This window comes from Sus scrofa, chromosome 2 (genome assembly GCF_054392235.1).
Source record: "Sus scrofa isolate SSC_HxYL_T2T_F1_AM1 chromosome 2, Sscrofa_HxYL_maternal_Yorkshire_Landrace_v2.0, whole genome shotgun sequence".
Lineage (NCBI taxonomy): Eukaryota > Metazoa > Chordata > Mammalia > Artiodactyla > Suidae > Sus > Sus scrofa.
The window spans coordinates 143,796,921-143,823,069 of NC_139384.1; the positions used below are offsets into that span (position 1 = coordinate 143,796,921).

Genomic DNA, 26,149 nt, shown 5'->3' on the forward strand with positions numbered 1-26,149 from the left:
GAAGGAAGAATTTTTGTGGCTTTATGTAAGTGTATGTGATTATCTTTATGGGCATGTGGATGAGTGTGTGTGTGTGTGTGTGGCTAGGAGTATGTGTGAATGTGTACGGGGGTGTGTGTGTGTGGTGTGTTTTTCCATGGAATTATATATGTGTGTGATAGTAAGTGGCCAGGTGTGTGGATACGTGTATGTATGCTAGTACATGTGTGTGTGTGTGTGTGTGTGTGTGTGTGTGTGTGTGTGTGTGTTGGTATGAAAGGCACAGAGACTAGCAGGAGGCAGACGAAACCAAAAATTCTCACAGAATAACAAAAAACATTCATTTCCTCAGGGAATTGCAGGATAACTTATAAGGAAATATCAAACAAATATTAACTTTTCAGAAATTTCCACTTAGAATTTCACCTGAAAGATTAGAGTTTTAATCAACACAGCTGAGCAAAGCCTAGTCAGAGCATGCAAACAGTCTTTTGTAAATGGAGACGGTGGCCCTAGAGAACCTTCTGGAAGTTTGTGCAGTTTCTGTGGACTTCATGTTCTTCATGTTCTCCACACATGGGTGGGAGTAGGAGCTGAAATCCAGCTGTTTCTCGATTTGCTAAGTCATATGCCCTCTACCCAGAGAAGGCGCCTCTTTCTAATTTTCACAAAGACGCCCTGAAATCCTAAATAGCACAGCAGATGGTATTCTCGCAATATACTTTCAGATGTGTGACTTCAGTGCAAACGTACATCTCTCTGGAACAATTCCTCTCAATGGAAACCACTTCTCCTGGCCTGGAGAAACAAGTGTATTCTTCAGGAAAGGAAAGGCGGATCTGGGATCTGAGAGAACTGGAAAAGTTTGCTGGCAAGGACTTTGAAAACCTAAGAGGTCATTTATCATTGGTCCAGGAATACGAAGGGGTTGCCTTTGAATTCTTTCTAGAGATCCTATCACTTTTTTGCTTTTTCCTTAGCTTTTCCCAGATACATTTTATGGACTAACAATTTTTGGTATTTGTATTATGAGAAGGCACTCTGGGAAACAACAACAAAAAAAACTCTACGAATATGAAAATGAATTTCCAGTTGCAAAGAGCCTTCATAGGAGCATGATGTTGCAGAACGGGGGGGCTCGTGGGTTTTCCTAGGGCCCATGCACCCCGTTGTGACAGCATTGACTTGTTCCTCTTAAGACAGACAAAGTCCTCGTGCACCTTCTCTAGAAGTCCTGAGACAGACACCTGATGAGTCTGCCTTTCAGGAGAGCTGACTCTGGAAGAGGCATGAGGAGAAGGTTTGGTAGGCTAGAAAAATGAATATGATAACTTAGCCAAGTATTTTGAGATGTGAGACCAAGTATTTTGAAATTGTGAACATGGAGAACTAATACCTCTAGGAAATCGAAAGATTCATTTGAAAAACTGAGCAGGAGGTGCAATAGATCATTCCAACGAGGTGTTTACCTTTGCCAGCCTTCCCAATATGCTGAGTCTAGTGCAAAGAAAGTTTCTCAAGCTTCGTTTATCCTTTTATAGCACATTAATAAAGTGATTCACTTGTTTGTCAGCACTTTTTACTCTATAAAGCCTCAAATTGACATCAATCACACATGCCAAGGTGTACAGAATAGTAAATGCACTTTCCCCCTCCAAATCTAATGGCACTTGACTCATACAGCCTCTTTTAATTTACTTTACCTCTAAGCCATATATTTTAACTCCTTAATGGGACCTGCTTTATGCATCTCTAGGCAGTAACATGAAGGACACAGGATTATTTCTCCCCTGCCCTCCCCTTATATCTTTCAGCTGTTCTTTCACTAGTATGTCACTGACGTATTAATTTCTTTCTTGAATGATGTGGATGTCTGTGTTGAGAAACTCTAGGCAGCTTCATGATGTAGTGTAATAATGTGAATATATTAGACACAAATCTGGGTCTGAGTCCTCCCTCTACCAGTTGCTAGCTATTTGACCTTGAGCAACAATTTGAAACCCACTAAACCTGTTTCTTTATCTTTGAGACTATTATAATAATTCCTACTTTTCAGGGTTATTGTGAAGATCATCTTACATATGAGAATTGCATTATATATATGTAGCTCAATATCTGACACTATAGTAGAAATATAGAGAGAATTAAATTTGTAGAACTTTCCTTTTTTGTAAATCTAAAAATTAGTAAAGCATCTTACGAAGTTCCCTTTGTGGCGCAGCAGAAATGAACCTGACTAGTGTCCATGAGGATGTGGGTTCAATCCCTGGCCTCGCTCTGTGAGTTAAGGATCCGGCATTGCCATGAGCTGCGGTGCAGGTCACAGATGCACCTCCGATCCCACATTGCTATGGCTGTGGCATAGGCCAGCAGCTGTAGCTCCTATTTGACCCCTAGCCTGGGAAATTCCATATGCTGTGGATGCAGCCCTAAAAAGCCAAGGAAAAAAAAGCCTTATAAACTTTCAATAGGGATGAATGTGATAGTAGAGGTGGCCCATTCTACCAAACATATATATTTTTTCCTCTGAGTTAGTAGATGCAAACTATTGCATTTAGAATGGATACACAATGAGGCACTACTATGCAACACAGGGAACTCTATCCAGTATCTTGGGATAGACTGTGATGGAAGATAATGTCAGAAAAAGAATGTGTTGGAGTTCCTGTCATGGCTCAGCAGAAATAAACCTGACTAGTGTCCATGAGGATGCAGGTTTGATCCCTGGCCTCTCTCAGTGGCTTAAAGATTGGGCATTGCCATGAGCTGTGGCATAGGTCACAGATGTGGTCAGATCCCACGTTGCTGTGGCTGTGGTGTAGGCAGACAGCTACAGTTCCCACATGGAGCTTGGGAACCTCCATATGCCATGGGTGCAGCCCTAAATAGACAAAGAAAAGAAAAGAGAAAAGAAAGAAAAAAGAAAAGAAAAAAGAAAAAGAATGTATATATACATGTATATATGACTGGATGACTTTGCTGTATAGCAGATTTTGGCACAACATTGTAAATAACTGTACTCTAATAAAAAAATATTTTCACCTGAAATTTTACTTCGAATGCTAGTTAAGGTCCTCTGTTCTGTGTGCTACCTTAATTTAGTAATTCTGTCTTTGTAACTGAAATGCTTATCAAAGAGATTTAATTGATTTGCTCTATCTTCCCTCCTGAACAGGGGCATTTCTCCTCTGTGAATCCACGTCAGAGCATTCATCACAGTGGGTAATGATTTATCTATCTCTGTCACCATCTCTCCCATCATTGTGTTAGCTCTTTGAGGTTGGTCTTATGTTTTTTTCTGCATGCTTATTTCCCAGATTCTTAAATAAGTTACTTAATGGAGCAATATTTTTTGCAATTGTTGCTTGCTTGGCTCTACTTCACATAAGGAACAGAGTATACAATAGGTAGATGGACAGATTTTTATATAATACATTGAAGCTCATGGTGGTCGGATTTATTAAACTTTAATAACTTCTAATTTTGTGTTGTCCCAGGAATATCCAGAGAAGACACCATGTAGAAAAGCAAAACAAAAAGAACAGCCACAACAACAGAACCCTTCCCTGTAAAGAAAGCATGAGGTCCGAGGTTTTAGGAGGACAAATTCACCAGACAAAAACATGCAACAGGTATTTAATGATAAAATCTATAATGTTCTGCTCAGGGTAAAAAACAAACAACAACAACAAAAAAAAAAAAAAAAAAACAGCACTTTTTTTCACATGACTTTCTTACTCCCAAGGATCTTGACATATCTTCATATATCAGCAATGCAAAAATTAGAGATAAATATTTTTGTGAGAGAGGAGATAACAAGGGAGAAATGCTCCAAGTTGCCTTGTTTTGGGAACTGGAATTGGACAGGGGACCCTGGGCTTGTGGCGGTGAAGGTGATGGATGCTATGGTCACCTCAAGGATGTGATAATGGCAATAGGACCACACATCAGTTTCTTTCACAGTTCCTCCCTGTGATCAAATCTCAATCTGTAAGTGTGGGTATGAGCACATAAGTTTGTCTAGTCATTTTTAAATTCAGTATTATTAATTTGATATTTTGATTTTAGAGATTATAACATGCATTCTTCACTTAGTGTGATATTACTTAGTATTCTAACCCTCTTTAAAAGCAAAGAACCTGAGTATCTTTGTAAGGCCACTTTTTCCTCTTTCCAATACATGTATGCCATAGTTTTTTAATTCCCCCTCTATATTTTTATGCAAACTATTTATCAAGTATTAAAATAATAAAATGTACAAAAATCATTAAGTGTACAACTTGATGGATTTTCACAAAGGGAATGTCCTCATACAGCCAGACTAAAAATCAAACTGCCTAAACCCAGAAGTGTCCATCTACTCCTTTAACTCACTACCCTCCCTCTCTCCCTACATCAAGGGTTATCATCACTCTGACTTCTTCCATTACAGATAGTTTTTCTTTTTAGCTTTGCATAAATGAATTTATATAATATGTACGCTTTTGTGCCTGACTTTTATTCATACTATATTTGTGAGTTTTTTCTATGTATTGTGTAGATGTTAATTCACTCACTCTCATTGTATGTTCTGCCATTGCATACAATGCTATAATGTATCGGTTTCCTTACTGATGGGCATTTTGGTATTATGAACATTTCCAGATTGAAGGTCTTATGACTAGTGCTGCTATGAAGATTCTGGCACATATCTTTTGTTAGTTTTATGTGTACATTTCTGGAGGGTATATTCCAAGGAATGATGTAGCAGGATCATAGGTTGTATCTACCTAGGTTAACTTTGGAAAAGACAATCTAGCTGTGGTTGTACCAGCTTACACTCTTACCAGTCTGGGTTTGAGAATTCTAGTTCCTCCTCACCATTGCCCAATTTTGGTACTTTTTCATTTTCATTTTACCATTCTGGTCCCTGATGACCATTTGCATATTCTCTTTTGTGAATTGCGTTTGCAACTCTTAGGTTCGTTTTTTTCTGTTGGGTTGTCTGCCTTTTTCTTGTTAATTTGGAGTTATTCCTTGTATTTGGAATTTTGCAGTATGGTCTCACTTGTGTCTGGAATATTTCACTCTTTATATGATTCTGAGATGCATCTGTACCTTGCATGTAGGACCGTAGGTCATTTGTGCTCATTGGTATAGTATTTCATTGTGTGACTATAAGCCAGTGGGAGCCATTCATTGGTTAACCAGAATTTGAGTAATTGGCAGATATTTTGATTAGTGCTATTATGAACATTTTTATACATTTTTTTTTGGTTCACATATGTATACATTTCTGTTAGATACCTAACAGTGGAATTGCTTTATTATAAGGTAAATATTATGTTCAACTTCAGTAGATTTTATTAATTAGTTCTCCCAAGTGCTTTCAATTATACTTATGCCAATAGTGAGTTAGACTAAAATAACTCATTACTTTTAAATGTTCTGATTTTCAGTGTAGAACAACACTGGATCTGCTTGTTGCTGTGACTTGAAAGCAGTAGCAGGAGTCTCAGTCATGCCCTCCACACCACAATATTCACCTATATTCTTCTCTCAGTGAGAAAACACTTGTGGCCTTTAGGCCTTTCTCTCCCCTCATTCCACTGATCTGCATGCTGATTTCCTTAGGCCTCATTCGTTGTTTTGTCTCTTGCTTAGTATATGCTAAATACCCCATGTTGGAGAGATAGAACAATATTCCAGGCAGTTTTGGAGATGTATTTTTACTGTTGTATTTTATAAAACTATTTTTCTAAATAATGTAGGTTTATTTTTAAAATGCTCAAACATTTTTAAAGTAGACACGTTAGAGAAGCATGTAATGTTGATAGATGTTTACTAGCTAACATTTTGAAACTGATTATTATAAGCACATGTTAGTTCCAACATGTTATCCAGACCCTTGACCAATCCAGACTCTTTTGTAAATCATCCCTTTCTAGTAACTACAGTTACAAGAAACTGTACATGGAGGTTGAAGAGTGTCTAAAACTTGTCCAGTTTCTAAGGGGATTCATCATGCATAGCCTCTCCTTTTTGGCTCTCATTGTGTCCTCAACATCTGTGCAGTCTCCAGGGAGGGGCACATGGGCATGTTTCTTGGGCATCTCTTCAGATTTTCCCTCCTCTTCTCCTTCTCTCCACTGGCACCTCCGAAAATGTTCCCATTTGTAAATTCTAGACCTTCCTTTACTCTAGCTTTGAAATAAATTAAACACACCTATTCTGACCCCAGAAATAAAGCTGTAACCAGAGGTCTGTGCTGAAACTACTCTTTATTTGGTGTTAAAAAAAAAAAAGAAAAAGAATCACACACACACACACACACACACACACACACACACACCCATTTCCCCTCAAGACTTCTTCAAGCACTCCTTATTCCAAATAGATTGTCTCACTGCGTGAATTAGTTAGGCAGCATTCTTTAATTGATGTGCAGCCATAGTTGTATATTAAATGACTTAATATAAATGATTTCAAGAGAGAAGTATATTTTTTTATTTGTTTTTTAGGGCCGCAACCCGTGGTATATGGAGGTTCCCAGGCCAGGAGTTGAACCAGAGCTACAGATGCCAACCTATGTCACAGCCATAGCAATGTCAGATCCCTAACCCACTGAGCGAGGCCAGGGATCAAACCTATGTCCTCATGGATACTAGTCAGATTTGTTTCCACTGAGCCACAACAGGAACTCTGAGAAGTATATTTCTTTAATCATTAATATCCACAATTTGTGTTTCAGTTCTGAAGATATGCAGTCACATTTCCCCAGTATTATAATCTCAAGTACCTAAGAAACTAAAGATTTTTAAAATTTGCTTTATTCTTGTTTCTTAAATCTAACTGGTGTACCTTGAGCCTCATTGCATTATGATTATGCAGAGAAGGATTTTAACTTTCAAGGTTTACTTTGGATTGCAGCAGTCAATTTTTTTCCAAATCTCTTTTTTTTGGCAACCTTCTCATAGATCTACTCAGTTGAGTGAAATAAATGTGAAAGAATAATGAGACAAATGGTAGTTTAAATCTCCAAGCTAAGCAAGTTACTCTGATAAAGGGCTACGGTACAAGGTTAACTTCCGCATGGACTGTACCAGAACACTACTGCCTTCTAGTGTTCACTTAATGACACATTTTTGGTTGCTTCCAGAAATGTCTGATTCATTCTTCCACTTTGGTGTTGCCCAGACACTTCGTTAACATTGTTAGCTCTCCAGTCCCTTTGCACACTGAAGGCTTCCTACTGCATGTGTTTTTTACTTTCCTGTAGAGAGTTCTCTTTGGCATCGCGAACCCCTTGCACAGGTCAGGTCAGAATGCTGGGGCGTTGATGCCCCCAGACAGCCTTCAGCTAATGAGACATAGCCGCTGAAAAATAAATATCAGCTTCCTCATCTTTCAAGGGGTGTAACTGAGGAATAGTATCTTCACTCAGAGGTCCCAGGGGGATGGAACCTCAGTCGCCCAGTGATCACCTGCACATTATCTTGCTCTGTATGAATTTCCTTCTATTCCCTGTCTTCCTTTACCACTCCCCAGTGGTGCTGCTAGGAACTACTCCCTAATAGACCATGGCACTTGAAACCTTATCTCAGGGCCTGGTTTTATTGGGTTACCTTTGAGAATGCTCAGTACATTTTAGTCAAGATCTTGAATTAGCAACAGCCTCTTGTTTTAGATTAATTGCGTGGAGTCTGAAACATACATTTTGGATTTGCCAGCTTGCCTTATTTTAAGGACTCTCTTGCCAGAGCTTTCATTCTGAGAATATAAGTTAACCCCCGCCTCGCTTGCTTCTTTGGGGGCTCTGGATGTTAGGCTGATTACATTTAGGGCCGCTCCATATTCATGCCTTTAGGCTCTTTTAGACAAAAAAAAAATGAATTTGGTTTGACCTCACTGCTAATTGAAGCCCCAAAACACAAGAGTCACAACACACCTACCCATAGACATTTAAAATTAATGCATAGAACGATACTCAGTACTATTTTGTAATGTTAACTGAAGACTATTTTCCCTTTTTTTTTTTTTTGGCTTTTTGCTTTTTCTTTAGGGCCACATTTGCAGCACATGGAGATTCCCAGGCTAGGGGTCAAATCGGAGCCACACCTGCTGGCCTACACCACAGCTACAGCAACACCAGATCCAAGCCACGTCTGCAACCTATACTGCAGCTCACAGCAACACCAGATCCTCAACCCACTGAGCAAGGCCAGGGATTGAGCCCGCCACCCCATGGTTCCTAGTCGAATTCGCTTCCACTGTGCCACGACGAGAACTGCAGAAGACTATTCTCTGGCTTTGAAAATTCTGACGTTTTATATAACCTTGTAATATGAGGAGGCAAATGGCGTTTCTAATTCCTTATTCATACAGTCTATGCCCTGAGCTTTGGGAAAACCAGAATTTCTTAATTGGTCCTCCAAAGAGTAGTAAAAGGTACAACTCAGATATACAAGCAATTAATATATGACTTATCTCATCGTGCTCCATAGCCCCTGTTCCCATTCTGTGGCAAACACTAAACGACCTCCACCACAGAAACCTATTCAAGATTATTCATTCTTTTTCATTTTATAGTGTGTTTTATTGTTTAGTCTTTCTCGACATCGTTCCTCTCACCTTTCCCCTTCTCTTGACACCGGGGCTTCTTGACACAGGTGATATTTAGATAACATTGTGATGAGAGAAGGGGAAGTGTCTAGACCTCATGCAGGCCTCACTGACTTTGGATTGGGGTGAGGCAGTTGAGTGGGTGCTTGAATGGCGGAACCCCTCAGACTCAGTGCATCTGCCCTCCAGCTTCTTTCCATCCCATTTCTTAATTCTTAGCTACCTGCCAAATTCCCCATCCTTCCCCCAACCCTACCACACATCCTCAGCCCATCCAAATGGAAGGAGAGCTGTGAGTGCCCCCTCTGCCTAAACATGTCACACATTGTGTCTATTCCACTGTGGCCAAGCCAGTGGCTGCAGGACTACTTTGCGGCATTTTCTGGCCATAGCCTAAAATGGAAAAGCCTTGTATGCTCTCACCACTTTTAATTTCCTGCTGTCTCGTCCCTCTCCCTCCATCTTTGGTCTAGGAGCCATCTGGCTCTATCTTAGGGACCTGGACAAAGTTACACTAATTTCATCTCCTCCAGAGCTCTCTGAGTCCTCTGTACAACCAGAAATGTTTCTTCTTCCTGTATATCAAATACTTGCCTGAAATCCTTTCTTCTCTATGCACTGAGGCTGAGAGGGGGAAATAAAAAGGCTCTGACCCCTTTATTTTGCTTTTGCAATGTAAAAAGAAGATTTTGGAATTTAGGAAGCATATTTCACCCAGCAAAGCTTGGTTCTCAAGCCTGTCATCTAGCTGTGAACTCAGGAATAATTTAATTTTGAAGCTGAAAGTTGAATAATGACTTATTTGTTCTAGGAAATATCCAACAACTCCCTGAAGTAATGACTATTACTCATTTAATGGGTGGGGAGTCATAGAGAAGTGGATTTATAATGAATGAAAAATACATTGGCTTCAAGATTATTATCCCTTTAAAAAATGTTATTTCAAACAGTGTGTCTTAAAATAGACTCTTATTCACATATCCTTTGATGAATAACCCAAATAAAGCAAAGTATGTGAGACTGGCGATAGTTAACTTTATAGGGTTATACCACATGTAAATTTTCTCAATAAGAGAGGCAAAATTATATCCCTTTCTTCTAATCTTAGCTTTGTTATTGCTAAATGTGTAATATATACACTCATTCAAATTTAGCCTTGAAAAATGAAAAATGAAAAAAAAACCATCATTTTGGGTGAGCCCTACCTTTACCCACAATTATAATAGCAACTCACTAGTTTGGGTCAGAATAAGAACCAAAAAATAAGAGGACACAAGTTCTGAAATTTCCTTCTCTCTAACACGTATATCTGCATTAGAACTTTGATATTCACCTATGCCAGAAATAGATGTGGTTTAAACCACATGTGCAGACATTTTTGCACTCCCTTGTTATTTCAGCCTGACTCACTGCTTCTGGAGTGAGGAAGAGTAAGGAAGTCAGAGTCGGACTGCTTCACAGCTTCCATGTGGAGGAAGTCCAGGTCATGTGTGAGGGTTGTGCTTCCGTGGATGCTTGCAACCTGGTGAGGCACATGAAGATTTGACAGGGAGCTCCCACTTATGGAGCACCTCCTGTCTGCCAAATGCTTTCAGAGGCGAGAGGAAAGATTGCACATATCCTCAAAGACCGAGTATCCTTTTTACCTGGAAGTTGGAAATATAAACGGAATGGAAGGAGAGAGCAGCCATTACTCGAGGATGTGTGATACATGTGCAACGCCTGCACCGACCGTCTTATTTAATCCTCAAAGCGGTCCCATACAACAATCTCAGTTTTCAGACGAGGAAACTGAGACTCATTGGAGTAATAGACTTTCCCAGGACCACACTGGGAGTTAACTGGCAGAGACTGGCGGTGGAACCCCTATACATCTGGTTCTAAATCCCAGGTTTTTTGGCTACCCCAAAATGAGTATAAACACACATTTGCGGTTTCTTACCTTCACTATGTTGGGGTTTTTTTCCCTAAGAGGTCAGTTAATCAGGATGCTTCCATTGTCCAAGGAGATGCCAAGATGGTTTGTGGACAGAATATGTAAAGACTGCCTGAGAAGAGGAACTCAGTATCTCTTAATAAAGTCATGGGAAATTGCTACTAATCACTAACTGGGAAATCTTAGAGGCTTTAGTACAAGTATAAAGATATACTTTTTTCCTCTAGATGATCATGGCACATCTGATACTTTCTGACATTTTACAATATCTAGTTTGTGCTCATGATAGCCATACTGAGAGCTCATACGCCTGGACCGTTGCTCAGCACAAACCTGGTGTTTCGTGTGGCGTGGCAGTGCAGAAACTATGCATGTGGCTTAAATGTACTGACAGAGATGATTAGTTCCACCTTGTAATGTTGTTTTCAACTTCTAATAGGTGATAAATGATAATGCATTGATTCAATAAACAATAAGCCATTAATTCATAAGTGGCACATTGTCTTAGAGCAGAAAGTTGCTTTGGGAAGTGTCTAGGATTTGAGTCTTGCCCATAACTCTTTTGTGAGCCACTTCAGAAATGTACACTGAAGAGGGATTTTCAGAAGCTTTTTCCTCCTCATCATGTTTCATTTGGTCTGGAGATGGTGCATTCGGGCAGATAGGCTTCATGTCTGAAGACAATGGAAGCGAGAGCCGTGGGTAGAAGAAACAAATGAGAAGAGTGGTGTAAGAGGAAAAACCCAATCAGTCATACCGTACACTAAGGAAAAAGTGTGGTGTGTGCTTTATATGGAAGCAGTGTTACCATACTTACCTCCATCTTCCCCCACCCCATAAAAGAAAAAAGAGAGAGAGAAATCCAGAACAAATTATAGCACACTCAACTTTACCGTTCAGAAGGGCTATTTTAGAATAGTTGATTGCACCTGTAGCTTGGTCATTTTCCCCTCAGCCTGTCGTTTTAGCAGACCTTGGAAGGTTCTGTAGTATATTTCCTTCTGTAATTTAGAAATGGGTGAGATAGAAATCTCTCTCTGGGTGGCATCTGGAAGGGGAGAGTTACACGTCAGGTTTATAATCTTACTGTGCAGCTTTTCTGGAAAGTAACTTAGCTTTATTTACACCTGCTTTCAGAAAATAAGCACTCAAGCAGCAATAAACCAGATGGGATCAATAATTTACATATCTCCAGAGGAATCTGACAAGAAGCAAATGCAGAAGAAATGATTGACTCTTTTACAGAGATTATCTGATTTCAACATGTATGAGACATATTTTGATTGAATTTAAATGATTCTGTATTTGCTTTCAATTGTATATTACTGAGGACCAGTCCAGTGTGAAAGAAAAAAGAGAGGGAGGGAGGGAAAGAGAAAAAGAGGGAGGGAAGAAATGAATCAGGAAAACTCAACTGAGTGTATTCCTCACTCATGCTGAGTCCTTTTCTTGCCAGGAAATTTTCCAGTCCCTGTGACTTAATTTCTTTGATCTGTTCCCTATAACAGCCAGATAAAATAACATGATTTCCCACCCTGTAAGAAAATAAATATGGCCATTTAACTTCCCCATGTTGTTTTCTAAATAATGGATTTTAGTCGTAAAGATGCCTGCAATTGAGCTATTTAGAAAGGTAGCTAAAGATGTGTTATGATCAGTTCTGGAAAGCCAGCTCCTGCTTTGTGGAGAGTAAAAATTCCCTGCTCTTCTCCTTCTGTAGACTCACTGTTTCCTTTTTTTGTTTGTTCTTCCATTTCTGTGCCTCACCAGTCTCACTCTCAAACCCTTAATTGATGTTTCACTGACCATAAATCGATCCACCTCGGCAGAAGAAAGGACCACATCTCCAACCACCACCCTTTTTCATATGGAAATTCTGTGTTTCTGCTGTTGTGCCTCCAGGTACAAATCATAGGGAATAGTTCTTCACATTCAATTATCCTATAAATTTCATCCCTAGACTTGCACTATAGTTTGCCAAAAATCAAGACACTATTTTTTGTATCTAGCTATTTTATTTTTAGAAAGATTATTTCCTTTTCACCCACCCTTAATAAAATACATCACATCAACAGAGAATATATTTGAAGATAACATTAAATTGTTTTTCCTTTTCCTGCCTAAATGGTTTTCTGAAAGGAAGAAAGCTTCAAGCTATGTTATAGCTTTGAAAACAGACAGCTGAATTTTTAAGAGCTGTGTTTTCACATTGGTGCTCTCCTCACCCTCACTCTACTCATCCTTACCCTTTCCTCAATGAAACTCCAGCCCCTCTTGTTTAAGTTGACCATATGTGGTCAAGGTCTCAGTTCCATTTTGGAACAGTGGCTCATGAAATAAACTGAGTTCCCATTGACTAAATGAAATCTCTAGAGTCATAAGCCATCAGCCTGAATCAGGAGTCATTTGAGGTTTGTGAAGATATGTCACAAAGAGTCAATAAATCAACAAATTCAAAAGAGGAAAGAAACGAAGGGGAAAGGGAAAAAAGAAAAAATAGGACAAATAAAAGCAATTACCAAGATGATAGACCAACTCCTAGCGAGATGCCACTGCACACCCACTTGAATGGATAACATTAAAAAGACTGAAAAGACCAAGTGTTGTCAAGAATATGGGATAATTAAAACGCTCGTATATTGCTAGTGGAAGTGCAAAATGATACAGCCGCTTGGAGAAGTTGGACAGTTTATTAAAATGTTAAATATATAGTTACCATCTGACCCAGAAATTCTACCCTTTGTTGTTTACCTAAGAAAAAATATTTCTCCATAAAGACTTGTACTCAAATGTTGATAGAAGCTTTTTTCCTAATAGCCCCAAACTGGAGAGACTCCAAATGCCATCAGCCGGTGAGTGGGTGAATGTATTTTGTTTTCATACAATATGTTATTACTCAGCAACAAAAAGACTGATGAAGGAGTTCCCGTCGTGGCGTAGTGGTTAACGAATCTGACTAGGAACCATGAGGTTGTGAGTTCGGTCCCTGCCCTTGCTCAGTGGGTTAAGGATCTGGTATTGCCGTGAGCTGTGGTGTAGGTTGCAGATGCGGCTCGGATGCTGCGTTGCTGTGGCTCTGGTGTAGGCCAGAGGCTACAGCTCCGATTAGACCCCTAGCCTGGGAACCTCCATATGCTGCGGAAGCCGCCCAAAGAAAGAGCAAAAAAAAAAAAAAGACAAAAAAAAAAAAAAAGACTGATGAATACAACATGGACAAATCTTGAAAGTATTGTGCTAACGGAAAGAAACCATACCTAAAGATTACACATTCTGCTTCCATTTATATGAGCTTTTACAAAAGGCATAAGTATGGTGAATGAAAGATCAGTGTTTGCTGCTGCTTTGGGTGAGGGGAGTGGATTGACCGCAAAAGGGCATGAAGGAACTTCTGGGGTTGATAGAAATATTCCATATCTTGATTGTAATGGCATTTACCATTGCATACATTTTTCAAAACTCACTGCAGTACAGTTAAAATTGTACACTATTACCTGTAAATTACACGTCCAAAAGCTGCCACAAAATAGTTGAGTGAATTGTACTGATCAAAGGGGATTTTCAAAGGGAGGATCTGTTATGACAAAGGAAGGAACAGTATTAGGAAGTGAGGGAGAGAGATGTATGAATATATAGAGTCAGGATAGTGGAATGCTTTGCTTTATTGCAGTCATGAAATTGTGGTCATATAAAATGATAGAGTTGAGTCAAGTAGAATTCAGCCCTCTCCATATAGTCTGAATCTTCAAATGTACCACTCTGGTGGAATATATATTATGGTAATGAGATTAAAATGAGAAACTGCTTGCAAACAGGGTAAATGGTAATGAAAAGCAGAATTAAATGTGGTTCCGTCAATTCCTTCTGAAAAGATTTGGGGAGGAGTTTTTCTTTTGTTTTGAGGTTTTAAAAAAAATTTCTTTATGATTGACATACAGAAAGCTGTATATATTGAGTATTTAAAAGTTGATGAGTTTGGAGATAAATGTACACTTATAAAAAAAGTCACCACAATTAATGCCATAAACATATCCATCACCTCCAAAAGTTTCCTCCCACCTTATTTATTTCTGTATGTATTTAACCATGATAAAACACTTAACATTTGACCTGCCCTCTTACTAAAAAGTATATGGAGAGTTTGAGAGGCCTTCCTTGTATGAGAAACAAGCGAGGGAAAAGAATTTGAGTTTCCCATGAGGGAAAGAATTTGAGTTGCATTAAAAATAAAAAAAAAATAAAAAAAAAAAAAGGGTGGCGTTCCCGTCATGGCTCAGTGGTTAACTAACCCACTAGTAATCATGAGGTTGCGGATTTGATCCCTAGCCTTGCTCAGTGGGTTAAGGATCCAGTATTGCTGTGAGCTCTGGTGTGGGTTGCAGATGTGACTTGGATCCCACATTGCTGTGGCTAAGGTGTAGGCCAGCAGCTACAGCTGCGATTAGACCTCTAGCCTGGGAACCTCCATATGTTGCAGGTGCAGCCCTAAAAAGAAAATTTTTAAAAGGTGAATTTAACCCTAAGCTAATCAAGAGACACTTTTGGGGGCTGTAGCATTGGTTTGGCCCATTGGTTTTGTTTGGCTGAAGCCTATGTAATAATACATCATGTTGCTGCCTTTCTGCATTGTTTGCTCCGTTCCACTCAGTGCATTCTTCCACTCAGTGCATTGAACTGGAGAATGGTTGAAGCTACCCATTCTAGAGCCCCAGGTAAGACTGCCCAGAGCTAGTGGGCAGCTTTGTGGTTTATGGCAGAGTCTTTTCCTTACTACCCTGGAGAACTAGTATTGTCCAGAATAGGAATAGAACAAGATGTCCTCTTCCTTGGCTTTTGACAGTTTTTTCTTTCCAGAGACTTTATGGGATAATTCACTAATCTGCAGAATATTTCAGTTGACGTATTTGTAGGAGAGTTTGATTCAACCTGTCCTAATTTTCAGGAACAGCATTTTTTTTTTTTCACATTTGAAAGCTACTCACTTGTCATGGTGAATGAGTTAGGGTTTTTTTAGTTGACTTTATTCTTTAGAGCAGCCTTAGGGTCATGGCAAAACTGAGCAAAAAGTGCAGAGATATCTCACGTACCCCTCCTCACACAAGCACAGCCTTCCCCATGATTAACATCTCCCACCAGAGTGGTGCATTTGTTACAGCTGATGAGCCTACATTGACACATCATCATCACCCAGAGTCCAGTGTTTACATTAGAGTTCACTTTTGATATTGTACCTTCTATGGGTTTGAATAATAAATACATAAATCCATCACAATATTATCATACAAAGTATTTTCAGTGCCTTGAAAATTCTCTGTATTCCACCTCTTAATTCTTCTCTCCCACTGACCCCTGGCAACCACAGTTTTACCTTTTTCTGAATGACCTTTGAACAACATGGGTTTGGCCTTTGAACAACATGGGTTTGAACTGCACAAGTCCACTTATACCTGGATTATTTTCAATAAATGCATACTATAGTACTACGCAATCCTAAATTGATTAAATCTCTGGTTGGAAAACTATGGGTAGGGGTGTCCAACTGTAAAATTATACACAGATTTCATACTGCACCCCTAACCCCTGCTTTGTTCAAGGGTCAACTGAAGTTGGAATCACACAGTTGATAGCCTTTTCAAATCAGCTTCTTTCATTTAGTAATATGCGTTCAAGGTTCCCCCATGTCTTTCCATGGCATAGCTCATTTCCTTTTAGTGCTGAATAGTATTCTATTATCTGGATGTACCACAGTTTTTTATCCATTCACCTACTGAAGAACATCTGGATTGCCTTCCAAGTTTTGGTAATTATGAGTAGAGCTTCTAAAACATCCACGTGCAGGTTTTTGTATAGGCGTCAATCTTCAACTCCTTTGGATAAATGCCAAGAAACATGGTTGGTGAATTGTATGGCACAAGTATGTTTTGCTTTGTGAGAAACTGCCAAACTCTTTTCCAAAACATCTTTATTATTTTGCATCCTTACCAACAACGACTGAGTTTCTTTTGTTTCACATCCTTGCCTGGATTTGATGTTTCCATGTTCTGGACTTTAACCTTTTTAATAGGTGTATTGTGGTATCTCATTGTTGTTTTAATTTGTATTTCTCCGATAACATATGATGTCTATTTTCCGCCTGTATAACATCTTTGGGGATGTTTCTGTTAAGGTCTTTTTTAATCAGGTTTGTTTTCTTAGTGAGTTTTAGTATCCCTTTGTATGTTTTAGATAGATTATTTTTAAACATGTACATTTCTTTAACTCTTGTCTCTGTGGTTATAACTATTGCTATGTGGCATTGTTGGAAATAACATAGTTCCAAGAAACAGGTTAGGAATAAATCATTAGATTTTTCTCTGTAATGGGACATAAAGTACTGATGAATTGGTAAGATATTGTAAGGTGACATGACTGTAAAATTTGTTTATGAAACAAATTTCAAACATTCTTAAACCTAAAAATCCAGGACAATTAAATCAAAATGGTTATATGTTTAGCTGAAGGGAGATAATGTGTGTTGATCATTTGGGCTAGAGAAAATAAACTCAGTACCCCTCCATCAGAGAGCCCCTGTATTCATATCTGCCATGCATATTACTAATTAGATATTCAGTAAATGCTATTCAAATGCTTATTTGAATAAGTGTTTTACCCTACACTGTGGTTAGCTATAGCCAAAATCAAAGCCAAAGAAAATTTAAATTGGGTGAACTCGTGATTATAGTGAAAGAAAAATGAACTTCAAAAAAAAAAACCATTTCTAAATAGAAAGGCCAAAGTTTTATAAGTAAACACATCTAATACACATTACCTATCTATACCGCTAGTCATAAGTCAGTGACTTTGACCTTTGTTAAATTTGCTAAGCAGGATTGTGACTTCTCTATAAAACAAGGACATCATGTTTTTATCAGTTTTCGAGAGCATACTGCTGCATGAAGTTTGAGCAGAGAGGGCCTGCGACTGCTGATGAAATGCTGCTACTGTGAGGTTATGGCTATGACTTCACTCCCTCCCTTTTCCCTCTGCCCATAAGAGAGCACAGCGCAGTGGTGATTGCCTCTGGGATGCTAAACAGGAAGGTTTACTCCACAAGGTCTCACTCATTCACTTCTGATCTGTAGGTTCTTGAGTGTTCAGGGTAGGTGGAAATAAACCAGCTGTTTAATACATAGGAGGAAAATGATTGCTTCTCTTTCACTATGGACCAAAGGTCCTAGAGTTCTCCCATGTTAGCCGTCCAGCCTCCATCTGACTGGATGAATTGTGGATTTCCTGGATATTGTTTTAGGCTACAGATCTTCTCAGTCACCTGATCACTCAACTTTCTGGTCCTGTAGTGTGACTGGTCCTTTCATTCTTTTGCCTGAAAAGCTTAGCACTGTAAGAGTCAGAGAGGTTGCCTTCATATTTTGAAAACCTAATTCAAGACTTCATGCCAGTTTGATCCGTGAACTAAAAAGCTACAAAGGGTATGTCTCTTGAGAGCTTTCTCTGGCTCTCTCGCTCAATCAGTGCCATAGATGTATCCTACAAAATGATTATTTCTTGGACTGGATATGGAGAGATTAATAAAAAGATAAATGGTACAAAATGGGAAGCCAGGACACACAGCAAAATAACACAGAACATAAACAGTTTCTGAGTAGGAGATACTGTAATAAACCATGTGTTTTAACTTTGCTTACACACATATATATATTTACAAATACATATATTTGTAGAGTGAAATATTATATAGGCTGCTTACTGTGTTCATGCTTTCCTGGCCAGAAGTCCTATATAGCTGATGGCTTGGTGTTAAGCAAGAAGACTACAAAGAAAAGGCAAAAATCTCTAATCTCAAATTCTTTCCTTCTGTACTCACCTCTCAACTGCTGGGTGGAATTGACGAGATCTCCTATTTAATTTATCTCTAGCTTTTTTTCTTTTTTTTTCCCCCCTCTTCTTCAAAGGAAATCAGAAAGGAAGTTACCTTGTTAGTTTCACCAACATGACCAGAAAAGGCACACAGGCCCCATTTTGCCTTTTGTCTCTCTCCTCTCAGGAGAGTATTTATGCTGGACAGACACGTGTGGTTGACCTCTAATGACAATAGGCACACCTATTTCATGAAACACTCTAAAAGACTTCGAAAAATAAAGTGAAGTCTGATTAGTTGCAATGGAGGGCCATTTGTCTTCTTTAAAGTGGTCTGAGTAATCAGAGTTGCTGCAGCCACCACTGATTGTGAAACAGAATAACATCGCCAAATATTCCTTACTTTGAGGGAGAAAATAGTCTTAGATTTAGTCAACTCTGTACTCTTTATGTCTCCTTCCTCTTCTTATTGACATTAATCAGTACAGGAAGCCAGAGTTTGTCATAATGCTTTGACTAAAATTAATTTTATGAGCAAACAGTATGCAAGAAATTGCCGAGGTTTTTAAACTATTTTAAAATGGTTTTTTATTTGGAGATCCCATGGTGGCGCAGTGGTAATGAACCCGACTAGTATCCATGAGGATGTGGGTTTGATCCCTGGCCTTGCTCAGTGGGTTAAGGATTCAGCATTGCCACGAGTTACTGTGTAGGTCCCAGATGTGACTCGGATCCCGCAGTGGTGTGGTGGCAAAGGCCAGCAGCTGTAGTTCCAGTTAGACCTCTAGCCTGGGAACTTGCGTATGCCACGGATAAAAAGATAAAATGGTTTAATATTTATATAAGTTTGTTTTTTAAATGTTACGTTTTAATCCATTGTCAAGCACTTTGATATTATAGAATTTGAGGAAAGAAAAAGCCTGCCACAGAAACTATACTGGGACCATAAATTAATGGGAAAAAATACTGGTGTTTAAGTGAATACAAAAATGTTAAATTGGGGAGCTTCTGTTTAATGTATGTAGCCATTTCACCACTTTCTTATTTACATAAACTAATGAGTCATTTGGAAGACATGATATTAGTTATGGCTGCAGTATTGGTGTCTGTCAAGGAGTCGGCCTTGATAAGTGGTTCTCAAACTTTAGTATGCATTATTAGTATCCTTTAGAAGACTTGTTACAACACAGAATTTTGGGCTGCACCCCAGCTTATGATCCAGTAAGTAGACTGGGACCTGAGAATTTGTATTTTGAATAAAGGCTACAGATCATTAGCTTAAAGTAAAGAGCGGCATGACTGCATGACAACAAAGCGACACATGGCCCAGATTTTAAGTTTATTCTTTCCCAGCTCATTTATATGTCAGTTTATTCTGAGCTCCTTGGGGGCAGAACCACTGTATTACTCCCTGTTTTTCACCAGTATCTACTAGAATGTCTGGCACATAATAAATAGTGCCTATTTACTGAAAAACTGCCCTTATGGGCACCCTCTGTTGGCTCCATTGATGCCTAATTAGAATTCTCGGAGTTCCCATCGTGGCGCAGTGGTTAACAAATCCGACTAGGAACCATGAGGTTGTGAGTTCGGTCCCTGGCCTTGCTCAGTGGGTTAAGGATCTGGCGTTGCCGTGAGCTGTGGTGTAGGTTGCAGACGCAGCTTGGATCCCGCGTTGCTGTTGCTCTGGCGTAGGCTGGTGGCTGCAGCTCTGATTCGACCCCTAGCCTGGGAACCTCCATATGTCGCGGGAACGGCCCAAGAAATAGCAAAAAGACAAAAAAAAAAAAAAAATTCTCTGGGAAGTTTCCTTGTAGCTCACTGGATTAAGGACCCAGCATTATCACTGCTGTGGCTGTGGTTACAACTGTGACCTAGGTTCGATTCCTGTCCTGGAGACTTCCACATGCCGCAGGCACAGTGAAAAAGAAGAATTCTTTTAATGTTTCTATTTAAAGCACTTCCACTAACACAAAATTCTTCTAAGTTCCAATTCAAAAGAGTGTCCCAGATGGAGTTCCCACTGTAGCACAATGGGATCAACAGTGTCTTGGGAGTGCAGGGACACAGGTTTGATCCCCACCCCAGTGCAGTGAGTTAAGGGTTCGGCATTAGTGCAGCTGTGGCTGAGATCTGATCCCTGGCCCAGGAACTCCATATGCCACAGGACAGCCAAAAAAAGGAAAAAAAAGAATGTCCCAGAGATCTTGTCTTTGATTCTATTTTATGCTTTCTGCAGTTTGGGGACAGATGATCATTTTTTGTGGTTGAAGAAAAACAAAATACAGCTATTAAGAAAGTATTTGAGTTCCAGACTATTTCATAATGTATAATAATAAGTTATTATTTTTATCATCAAAAAAGAACACAAATAACAAATGTTGGTAAGGATGCAGAGAAAAGCAAACCCTTATACACTGTTTCTGGGAATGTAAATTGGTGCAGCCACTGTGGAAAACAAAATGGAAATTTCTCAAAAACTAAAAATCAAACTGCTATATGACCCAGCAATTCCAATCCTATGTATATATTAAAAAAAAAAAAAACAACACTAATTGAAAAAGATACATTCACCTCAGTGTTCATAGAAGCACTATTTACAGTCGCCAAGATACGGAAGTAACCTAAGTGTCAATCAGTAGATACATAGATAAACAAGATGTAATATATATATATATATATATATATATATATATATATGAAGTGGAATACTACTCAGCCATAAAAAAGAGTGAAGTAATGCCATTTGCAACAACATAGATGGACTTGGAGGGCATTATGCTAAGTGAAATAAGTCAGACAGAGAAAGACAAAGATTGTATGATATTTATATATGGAATCTAAAAAATACAACAAACTATTGAATATAATGGGGAAAAAAGCATATTCAAAGATGTGGAGAACAAACTAGTGATTACCAGTGGGGAGAGGTGGGAGAGGCAGTATAGGGATGGGAGAGTGGGAGATACAAACTGTTGGGTGTAAGATAGGCTCAAGGATGTACTGATGTATTGTACAACATGAAGAATATAGCCAATATTTTGTAATTGCTGTAAACAGAAAGGTATTTTTTTAAATTGTGTAAAATTTTTTAAAATCATTCGGATAGTTCAACCTCCTAAATTTCAAGCAATTTTACTTTAACATTTGTATTCATTTACTCTATAGGCATTTCTTAAACTTCTTCCAGAAAAATTATTCCTTTCTTGTCCTTCTCTGGCATCTGATAACATCTCTATTATAGCACTTATTGCACTTTATTGGAGGGAAAAGCACTTTTCCATGTCTATTTCTTTTAACAGTCATTCAGGCTCCTTAGGTATGTGTATCCCCCCAAAGAACATCTGTCTGGATTAGGCTTGGCAGTGGAAATATTAAAAAGGAGCATCACCGGATCATTACTGTAGAAGACTTTCCAGTTGAGAGCTTAGACAAGAATGTGCATTACTGTACTCATTTGGAACCACAAACAGTTGTAATATTCTATGGGTATTATTACTTCACTAGAACTCTCAAACTGTTTGAAGAAAAGATTCTAATCATCCTGAGAGCAAGGACAGAACATCTTATGCCATCTTATAAACTGTCCTATTCATAGTAAATGCCCATCGAGTCATTGTTGGATTTAATAATGCAATTTGACAGGTGTACAGAAAACTTCCGAGGGTAGGAACCATATCACACACACATCAATCCTTTGTATCTCCCATAATGCCTGGCCTATAATCAGGCACTTGTTTATATACCTCATAGTTCTCGGGAACGTTAACTTACTCAGTTCCAAAGTGTTTTAGCTTTATAAATTATTTATTTCTCTAAGAAAAAGAAAGCCCTGGCTAATAATCCATAAATCAGAAGCCTTGCACTGAGGTCCAGAAACTGGGCAGTGCTGCATTTAAAACAGCAATGAGCAAATGAAATAGGAAGGTTACAGCCTAAGTTGATATTAAAATAGAATGTGTTCAGATGAAATTATAGCTGGATAAGGGCACCACGAATTTTATCAGGTCAAATTGTTCCCATGAATTATAGATATTTTGCCGGGTAAAATGATCCCATGAGTCTGCTGAGCCACCGTGCTAAATCCGGTCCTTCACTTGAAAACCGGGCCTCATTGTGCAAGCGAGGAATAGAATGATTAAAAGGAAATAAGTGCAAAGACAGAGACTTATTTCTACCCTCCCTGCCAAACCAGAGGATTTGTGGGTGCTTCACTTAAACTGCTGAAATGTTCATTGACTATGTCTGTGACAGAATTACTCTCTCTGGTCATGGCTCATTAGCTTTGGCAGCATTCTTTTTCTGTTTAAGTTCAGGAGAGGCTGGTATGCAAGGACCGATGATATTAAGGAATGTTTAAAAAAGAATTCTGCCTCAAATTGCCAACTAATAGGAAAAGAAGGACATTTCATAGATATGTCTAAGTAACTAAAAATGTGCTCATGTGTTACCACAAAAACTCCTAAAATATATAAAGAAATGTGCTATGTTCTTCATCTTACAGTGGAGCCGCAATCATACCAGTTTTGATATTTATAAATCAGAGCCCTGAAAGAAGGATCGAGGATGCATGTTGACTTAATTTAGTTTATTTTCTGGAACTTGCTAGTGGAGATGCAGATGAGGTGGTAACACAGCCTGATTCTGTAGGTTTGCATTTGGGGACCTGTTTTGGTCTGTGTCACAGATTCTGTGACTGCAGTGTGTACCATCAACTTCCTGAGAGTTTGGTCTTGAAGTTCCAGTACTTTCAGGGTGTGAATGCCCTGGACTAAACAGGATTGAGCCATTTATCTGGTGAAAAGAAGGAAAGTAGAAACTTGAGATACTCAGACTTTACAGTGATATCCATTCTATCCATTTTCTATCACACGAGACCAACTCCACTGTAAAACCTGCATCATAATATTGCTCAGTGAAGAAATTTGCATGTGTATACCCTGTATAATAACTATTATACTTAATAGTGCTGTGGACTCTTTAGAATCTCCTTACTTTATTTTTTATTCACTGAAAATCCATAGATGATTTTTTAATTTTGAAAAAATATTACAAGGAGGGTTCTTTTGTGAGATAGAGGTTATAGAAACCTGCAGGTTATAGAAACCCAATCTTCTCATGATGGTATGTTTTCCTAATGAACCTTCAAAGTCCAACTTTTCTGTCCTGTGGAAGCATGAAAACACTTTTTACATTAAGATTTCTCATGGGTGGTCCCTTCAGGGCGCAGCGGAAGTGAATCTGACTAGTATCCGTGAGGATTCCTAGCCTCACTCAGTGGGTTAAGGATCTAATGTTGCTGTGAGCTGTGGTGTAGGTCACCTATGCAGCTCAGATCCCATGTTGCTGTGGTGGAGGCCAGCAGCTGTATCTCCGATTTGATTCCTAGCCTGGGAACCTCCATATGCAGTAGGTGTGGCCCTAAAAAGAAAAAAAAAAGAAAAAGAAAAAGAAGATTTCTCATACTCTGAAATGCTGTGTACCATGGAGGTAGGATGGATGGACAGAAGCATGCCAGGCATGCTACCATTCCACCTCCCGCAACCATAGCAGATGCTATTTCTTTCTTTCTTTTCTTTCTTTTTTTTTTTTTTTTTTTTTTTTTTTGCTTTTTAGGGCCATACCTGTGCGTATGGAGGTTCCCAGGCTAGGGGTCCAATCAGAGCTACAGCTGCCAGCCTACACCACAGCCACAGCAATGCCAGATCCAAGCAGCGTCTATGACTTACACCACAGCTCACAGCAACACCAAATCCTTAACTCACTGAGCGAGGCCAGGAATGGAACCCACAACGTCGTGGTTCCTAGTAAGATTCTTTCCTGCTGTGCCATGATGGGAACTCCCAGAATCCTTTTCTATACATGCTCCAGGCAGCCACTATCACTTGATTGGTGGCGGTATTAAAGCCAAAAACTTTCTGGGAGTTCCTGTTGTGGCTCAGTGGTAACGAACCCAACTAGTAACCATGAGGATGCAGGTTCAATCCCTGGCCTCACTCAGTGGGTAAAGGATCTGGCTTTGCCGTGAGCTGTGGTGTAGGTCACAAATGCAGCTTGGACCTGGCGTGGCTGTGGCTGTGGCCTAGGCCAGCAGCTGTAGCTCTATTTCAACCCCTGGCCTGGGAACTCCATGTGCCTGAGGTGTGGCCCTAAAAAGCAAAATAAAAAGTAAATATTAAAAGTGGCAATAGGAGTTCCTGTTGTGGTGCAGTGGTTAACGAATCCGACTAGGAACCATGAGGTTGCGGGTTTGATCCCTAGCCTTGCTCAGTGGGTTAAGGATCCGGCGTTGCTGTGAGCTGTGGGGTAGGTTGCAGACGCGGCTAATATCCTGCGTTGCTGTGGCTCTGGTGCAGGCCGGCGGCTACAGCTCCAATTTGACCCCTATCCTGGGAACTCCATATGCCGCCGGAGCGGCCCAAGAAAAGGCAAAAAGACAAAAAAAAAAAAAAAAATACTATGCAAATGTAATGCCATGTGAAATAATACTCAAGGTAGAGGATTTTAAGTACTACATGCTTTTGTTCTATGCATTTCTTATTTAAATCTTAGAATTACCTTATCAGTGTACGTGAAATTACCTCCTGGGGTTTTGATTGAAAGCACATTCATTCTGTAGATCAGTTCATGGGAGAACTGACATATTTATGTTATTAAGATTTCTGTTATGTGGTCATACATAATCTTCTATTTACTTAATTCTTCACTGATTTCTCTCAGGGATATTTTAGTATTTTGTGCAAAGGCTTTGTATATCTTTTGTTAAATTTCTTCCTACAATGAAAGGATTTTTGTGCATATCTTTTAAAGTTTTATTTTCTAATTGTTTCTAATCATGTAAAAGTTTTAATATATTAACCTTTTACCTAGCCTACTTGCTGATTTCACCTGTTAATTCCAGATTATAAATATTTTGTATTTTGTACTTAGAAACTATGTAATTTGTGGATTATGATAGACTTAATCCTTCCTTTAAACTCTTTTAATTTGTACTCTTTCTAACTCATGTCATTTTTCAGGACCTCTAGCACAATGTTAATAAAAGTGATGATATCAAGCATCTCTATCTCATTTCCAATTTCAGAGGGAAAGCTTTTGATTTTTCACCCTTGTTGTTTCATGTAGGTTTTGTGTTATCACTCTTTATTAGTTTAAGAAAATTCCCATTTTAGGAGTTGCTGTCGTGGCTCAGTGGTTAACGAATCCGACTAGGAACCATGAGGTTGCAGCTTCGATCCCTGACCTTGCTCAGTGGGTTAAGGATCTGGCATTGCCATGAGCTGTGGTGTAGGTTGCAGACACAGCTCAGATCCCACGTTGCTGTGGCTCTGGTGTAGGCTGGTGGCTACAGCTCTGATTAGACCCCAAGCCTGAGAACCTCCATATGCTGCAGAAGCAGCTCTAGAAATGGCAAAAAGACCAAAAAAAAAAAAAAAGAAAGAAAGAAAGAAAGAAAGAAAAAAGAAAATTCCCATTTTACTCTTAATTTGCTAAGTTTTTAAATTCTCTTTGTCATGAATAGGTGTTAAATTTTATAAATGCTTTTTTCTTTATCTGTTTAATTGATCAGAAGATTTTTGTTTGATAAGGTGATAAATTGCATTAGCTGATTTTTTTTTTCATGTTAAAACAACTTTGCTCAGTTGTGGTACACTATTTTTTCCCAATGTGCTGCTGAATTTGGCATCTTTTAAAAACATTTTTGCATTTATGTTCTCAAAATAAAAACCTTTAGTTTTCTTTTCCTATAATGCCCTTAACAGGATTTTCAACAAGATA

The 26,149-nt window shown here is 39.0% G+C and overlaps 1 long non-coding RNA gene across 3 annotated transcripts in view; it reads left to right on the top strand.

The window, feature by feature from the left end:
- The window catches only part of LOC110259475 (uncharacterized), a 531,787-nt gene that overhangs the window by 450,710 nt on the left and 54,928 nt on the right, over positions 1-26,149 (top strand). Inside the window, exons 8-10 of one of the 3 annotated variants that reach the window (XR_014838778.1) lie at positions 3,155-3,201; positions 3,477-3,611; positions 9,981-12,084. This is a non-coding gene — a long non-coding RNA (uncharacterized LOC110259475). Of the gene's footprint in view, positions 1-3,154; positions 3,202-3,476; positions 6,270-9,980; positions 12,085-26,149 lie in introns of those variants that run through there. The other 2 variants (XR_014838781.1, XR_014838779.1) reach the window with 2 other exon arrangements.